This window comes from Camelus dromedarius, chromosome 11 (genome assembly GCF_036321535.1).
Source record: "Camelus dromedarius isolate mCamDro1 chromosome 11, mCamDro1.pat, whole genome shotgun sequence".
Classification (NCBI taxonomy): Eukaryota; Metazoa; Chordata; class Mammalia; order Artiodactyla; family Camelidae; genus Camelus; species Camelus dromedarius.
In genome coordinates this window covers 40,902,949-40,909,448 of record NC_087446.1, presented here as the reverse complement: position 1 = coordinate 40,909,448, position 6,500 = coordinate 40,902,949, and the positions used below count along the sequence as shown (strand labels likewise).

At 47.8% G+C, this 6,500-nt stretch overlaps 1 protein-coding gene across 4 annotated transcripts in view; it reads left to right on the top strand.

Moving 5' to 3' along the window:
- Window positions 1-229: 229 nt before the first annotated feature.
- SYN3 (synapsin III) overlaps window positions 230-6,500 on the top strand; it is a 447,506-nt gene continuing 441,235 nt past the window's right edge. For 2 of the 4 annotated variants that reach the window (XM_010994185.3, XM_031462822.2), the window contains exon 1: window positions 230-339. The gene's annotated coding sequence lies outside the window, so the exon portion shown is untranslated. Of the gene's footprint in view, window positions 340-5,939; window positions 6,129-6,500 lie in introns of those variants that run through there. The other 2 variants (XM_064491696.1, XM_064491695.1) reach the window with 2 other exon arrangements.

Below are 6,500 nucleotides of genomic sequence, written 5' to 3'. Positions count from 1 at the left end.
AAGACGCTCTTGGGATCGAGAATTATTACTTTTCACGGCTGCCTGAGGCAGGTACGAGCTGAGTCTAGAAGCACTTTCCCGGGCTGGAAGCTGTGAGGAACCGGGTGGGGGTGGTGGGGTAGCGGCAGGGGCGGTAGGGGCGGCAGGGGCGGGGCCGTCCGTGGGCGGGGCCTGGCTGCCCGAGCCAATAGGGCTCCGCTGCACGGGGAGCCCGGGACGCTAGGGGAGAAGCTCGTGCGCCTGAGGGTGCAGAGGCTGAGCTCCGGCACGAAGCGGCTCAGTCAGCGGGCCTCGCGGTCAGCGTACTCACCGGGCTCTGGGTTCTTGGCGGCTCGCACGGTAAGCAGACCCCGAAGCGAAGTAGACTTTGTGGGGCTTCTAGCAGCGGGGAGTCCCCGCCCCACCCGCCGGGGCTGCTGGTGGCGTCCTCGCTCCCGGCTGCGTCCCTGGGCTCTCAGGCTCTGTGCCCGCGGGATGCGGGAGCGCGGAGCGGCCCTGCAGGGAGGCGAGGAGCCGCGGCGCCTCCCTTCTTCAGAACCCCGGGTGCTGCTGCCCGGTCCTGGGGCAGACGCTAGGACAGAGAAGTCCGCGTGAAGGAATGCCTGAGGAGCCCGGGAGCCAGAGGGGCTCAGTACAGTGGCTTCTAAGATAATCACCCTGCGCTTGGGCCCGGGAAGAGCTTGTAGGGAGCTGGCGACTGCAGAGCTTGGACTTCTGCTCTGCCTAGGCCTTCAGGCGCTTTATGACCTGTTGCCCCGGGGCTGGTGGTCAGATTTGTCATGCCATTTCGTATTTACAGGCCTTCTGGGGCTCCGGGGAAAAAAAGTCTCAGAGCAGTTCCCTGGCCAAACTAGGAGCAGAGACTAGCATTTGATACAGCGCCCTGTGTATTTATTCAGCATTTACTGGGCTTCTGTTGTGTGCCAGAAACTGAGTTAAGCCCTATCGTCAGGAAGAGGGGCCTTGCAGGAGCCCTTGGGGCTAAGAAGGACAAAAGGAGGAACAGGTATAGTGCACTGTAGTACAGGGGACACGAGGTGGAGAGAACCATGAGCAATACAGGAAGGCTTCAGAGAGGAGATGACTGTTGAGTGGGGACTAGGAGAGTAGAAGAGTTAGCCAGACTGAAAGCTGTGTGGATTGGGAGGTGGGGTGGGGTGATGGGATAGCAGGAATTCCAGATAGATTTTCTTGTGCAAAGGTAAAGAAACTGAAAAAGTCCAGTATCCTCAGTATCCTGACTTAGAACATCAGACAATCCTCTTATCAGCTAATCAAATAGGACCAGGGCTTTTGTGGGTAGGAAATGAGCTGTCAACATGGCAAGAGCTAAATATGCACAGACCTTAAAATGCAGCCTTAGGCTTTTTAGAATTTTGACCCGGGGTCAGGGAGAACAGTGGAAGAATTCTGGCAGCTCTGTGGAAAATGGATGGAGATTGGAGCAGTAGAAAGCTGATAAGTTGTAGTTAATATTTTGCATGTGGCTACAAATACTCTGGCCCCTAAAGGCAGCCCCATCTGCCCAGGAGCCCAGCTCCTTGGCTTCCAGGCATGGATCATTTAGGGGGGGAGATGTTGCCCATGTGACGCTTGCCTCTGCAACCTGCAGGTCATTTTTATATTGTTCCTGGAGGCTTTGACCTTGACCTTGTCATCAGGGATGGCCTATGGAGGGTTGTGTGCTTGTCTTTTCTGATCTTCTGGTTTTCCTCTCTTCCTAGGCTCCTCTTTCTGCCTCACAGAGACACAGCCTCAGCTGTTAGAGGCTGTGGTGAAGAGCAGTCTTGCCAGGGAATCAGACCAGAAAGTCCTTTAGTCCTGTGCCTTGGGGACATTATTAACCTTTCTGTACTTCAGTTTTCTGATTTAAAAGGAAATCATCATCCCCAGAGGGTTGGGTTCCCTGGAAAAGACTCGGAGACTCTGAGAATTGTGTGTAGGAGGATTCTTGGGGCATGGTCTGGGACGGGGCAGAGGGAGAAGTTGATCTGTGATGCAGAACAAGGGAGACCTCAGTTGAGCTCTTGAAGCAGGGGGCCAGGCCTTTGAAACCCCATGTTGACCAGCCAGTGGGTGCAGGCTGCCCCCCAGGGAAGGAGACATAACTTTGGGTGTCCCTTCAGCAGGACAGTTCCTGAAGAGGAACTCAGCTGTGAGCTGTGCGCAGCCAACAGTCCTGGCAGCTGGCATGGGGGAGTGAGAGGTGCCTTGGTCTTGGAGGGAGATTGAGAGCTGTACCATGGCAGCCACCTCACAGGATGAGTTTGGGAAGTGAAAGAAATAACTGACAGAAAGTACTTTGCACTGGGCACAGGCATTTAAAAAGCATTCATTTCTTTCACGCGTTAATCTTCCTGACTGCATCTGAAAATGGATTTTGGAGTTTTAGTTGAGTAAATCAGTTTCTGTGAGGAAAGAATCTTTCATAATAATGGGCACAATGACTATGATTGAGGGTCTGTTATGCATATGTGTTCTTTCCTAGTTATCCAGTAATACTCCAAGTTAGGTACTTTTATTCTTATTTTACGTCAACCCAGTGTTTTCTAAAACCCAACAGAGTAGGTGTCCTTTTGTCATAAAATAATATCAGTAACAATAACAGCAAAAACCATATGACTTGTTATGCTCTGAGAAGTGATTTCATTGGTGGATTGATTAATTAATCAATTTATTTATCAATAATTAATTCACCATTGTTCACTGAGTGCCTCCTAAATGATAGGCACTGTCTTAGGTGCTGGGAATACAGTTCAGTCTGTTAGGGGAGACAGAGACCAACATTAAATGCTTTGATTCCTTCAAAGCAAAGTTTGAGGGGTGGAACATGGCATTGTATAGCTACAGTGTGATAGAGAGTGATAGCCCCCTTCCCAATTGACTCTTTCTCATCCTTCACTTCCAATATAACCTCCTCAGAAAGGCCTTTTGGACCATCTTGTACAAAGCAGACCCCCTCCCTTTTATGCCCCCTTCATCTCACTTGCTTATCCACTTTATATATTTCCCTGTCATTGTTCCTCCCCACTAGACTGAAGGCTCCAGGATATCATATATCACTTTATTCCAGCACAGTGTTTGGTACATATTGCTTGAGTGAGTGAAATGAATGAAGGGTAGATATGCTTAACAGAGTGATATAACCGAGAAGTGATATTTTACATTGAGATCTGAGGGATGAGAAAGATCCAGCAATGCCAAGATCAGGAGGCAGAGGGAACAGCTTGTTCAAGGACCATGAGGTCAGGGAATGGAGCCCAGCATGATTAGGGAGCAGCCCGAGATGAGTTTGGAGAAATAGATGGGGCCTTGGAAGGTCATGCTGAGCCTGGATTTTACTCAAAGTGCAATGAAAAGTCAGTGAAGGATTTTTAAGCCGAGTGATGACCTGGTGTTATAATATGTGTTTGTTTATTTGTTGTCTGTCATGCCTCTAGGTGACAAGCTCCATGAAGAAAAGTGCTCAGTAACTGTTGCTGAAGTGAATGGATGATGTAGTTTATGTAGCTACCAGGTGAAAAATAGATTAGGGAGAATGGGATCGTGTCACAAATTAGGAGTATGGTGAGAGAGATGTTGGTGTCCTGGCTGCAAGGTAGCAATGTTGTTGGAAAAGTAGAAGGACTGGAGCTGTATTTTGGGTGTAAAATGGACAGAATTTACTGATGCATTGAGATATCAGGAGTACAGGAAAGGGAAGGAGCAAGGATGACCCTCAGGTGTATGGCTTAAGATTGGGTGGATACCAAATGTCTATCAACAAGGGAATGGATGTAGTAAATACTTACAATGGAATATTACTCAGCCATAAAAAGGAATGACATACTGATACATACTACCATGTGAATGAACCTTGAAAACATGTGGCATGAAAGAAGCCAGACACAAAAGGTTACATATTATATGATTCCATTTATATGAAATATTCAGAATAGTCAAATCCATGGAGACAGAAAGCAGATTGGTGTTTGCTGGGGGCTTGGGTGGGTGGGGGAAGAGGCAGGGTAAATGGGACATGACTACTTAAAGGGTAAGTTGTTTCCTTTTGTAGCGATGAAAATGTTTTGGAGCTAGACAGAGGTGGTATTTGCCCAATATTAGGAATGTACTAAATGCTATTGAATTGTATACTTTAAAATAGTTAATTCTATGTTATATGAATTTCACCTCAATTATCAAAAAAAAAAAAAAAGATTGAGTGGATGGAGTACCAGTCACAGAGTGGAGGATCCTGGGTAAGAAACAGATTGTGGTTGAGGAGAAAAATCAAATGCTCTCTTAAGGATGCCCAGAAGACATCCACATGGAGACTAAGGGGTGCATCTAGGCTGAAGAGATCAATAAGGGAGTTGTCAGCAGATGTCAGCCAACAAAATGGGTGAGTTCTAGGGGAGGAGTGTAGAGGAGCAATCCAACCCAGGATCATTCTGTAACTTGATCCTCATAACCATCTATGAGAAGAGTGCTGCTGTTCTCATTTTCAGTTGAGGAAACCAAGAAATGAACTTACCCAAGGTCAGACAGTTTGTTCATGTGGTTCTGCTGGCTTCCAATCCTTTGCCTTTCCCACCTCAGATGCTATTTAGAACTTTAGCAAAGACCTTCCCTTCCTTCCTCGTTCCCTCCCTCCCTCTCTTCTTTCTTTCCACAGTCCTAATTGAGTACTCACATGTGGCAGGCACTGTAGCTGGGTATATGTTGGTGAAGGTAGAAATGGCTCTAATCTTGTGAAATTTACCTAGTAAACAAGCAGCTGCAGCCAACTGATACAGGGGACTACAGGAGCTTGGAGCAGGGGCATCTATCCCAGGTTTGGAAGTGGGAGGAAGCTTCCTAGAGATAGTGACAGCTAAGCAGAGATTTACAGCAGAAGCAGAAGGATTGAGCCTAAAAAACAGAATAATTCTCTGGAGGGTTTATGATCCCTGAACACCTGCTATGGGAATTCCCCATTCTCTTCATTCCCCAGTTCTTCTGATGTTACTGGCATTTTCCAGCTTATCCAGAGCATCTGTCTTTTCTGTAACCCCAGAGGCAATAAGCAGACAAATAGCTTGGTTTTATTTCAAGTGGAAGCTTCAAAGGAGTAGCAAGGTTCGGTGCAAATAGCCTGGCTTTCAAAGCCGGGCTCCATCTCTGAGTAAATGATAGTCTCTCTGAACCTTACTTTTTATGCTTGTGAAATGGAGCCAGTCACATCCACTGTTTAGTGCAGGAAATAAATGAGATGATGTAGCAATGTATTGGGCACATAATAAATGCTCAGAAAAATGTTGTCTCTTTTATCTTTTGGGAAGGAAGACTTTCTGAGTAGACCAGTGGTCTCTGTACTCTGTACCCTGTTTAAAATACAGAAGTCCATGCTCCCTCTGAAGAATCTGATTTAAATGGTTTGGATTGGGACATAGTGATCTGTATGTGTAGAAAGCACCCTAGATGGTCCTGATAAAAGCAAGGTCCAGGAGCCATTGGTTTAGATCAAATGCTTGTGTCTTTGCTATGATGTGCATGAAAGGGTTAAGCACCTAGAAGCAGAATATTGTCTTCTAGGAATTATTAGCCAATGACGATGCTGACCGATGATGTAATGTCTTTGGCTGGCACTCCATTGGTTTTGTTTTGTTTGGTATTGTTTCTTTCGCTTCAGCTGTGTGGGGAGCAAAGCTGCAGCCCAAGGGTTAATACTCTGTGGTAGCAGATAGAGCTATTTTTCCTCCATTCCTCTGCTGCTAGGTGTGAGTGTGTAGCATGGCTCAGCTGGTTGTTGCCCTTCTTTCAATAAACAGCTGCACCTTCCTCCTTACCTCCTCCCAAGCGGAGCACATGTCTCCATAGTACTACGGAGAGGGAGGAGGAGGGAGAGGAGGAGGAGGAGGGAGAGAAGAAGGAGGAGGGAGAGAAGGAGGAGGAGGGAGAGAAGGAGGAGGAGGAGGTGGAGGAGGGTGATCAGGATTGCTCAGAGAAGAGAGAACCCTTTCAAAGTTCAACACTGCAGTCTCTCCTTGCCACTGGGGACTGGCACAGCTTCAGCTACTCTGGCCTACAGAGGTCCCACTGGATGAATTACTAAATGGCCACCTGCTTCTGAGTATTGTTCAACCTGGCGGGATCCTCTGAACTAGGAGGTGAGCCCAGGGTTTTGGAAAGAAGAGTGGGCCTGGCAGAGAGGAGCCTTGGGGCAGTGGGAGGGAATAGGTCAGGCAAAGCTGCCCCCACATGCGGTGTGAGCTGGGTCTCTCTGTGTCTGTTTGCTCCAGTATTCAGTGTGAAGCTTGGATTAGGGAGCATTGGCTGGGGAGTGTGCTGTCCTGGAGTTAACCACAAGCATGCTCTTGGTGTAGCTTTCAGCCCAGTGCTTCTGGAAGGGAAATGCTTTTCTCTGGTAATCTGAGGCAGAGGGGGAACATTGGGTTAGTACTCTCTCCCTGGAGTCAGCTGTAACCCAGGCCCCTCCTTATCTTGTCTGAGCTCTCTCTTCAGTGTTCCCAAATCAGCAA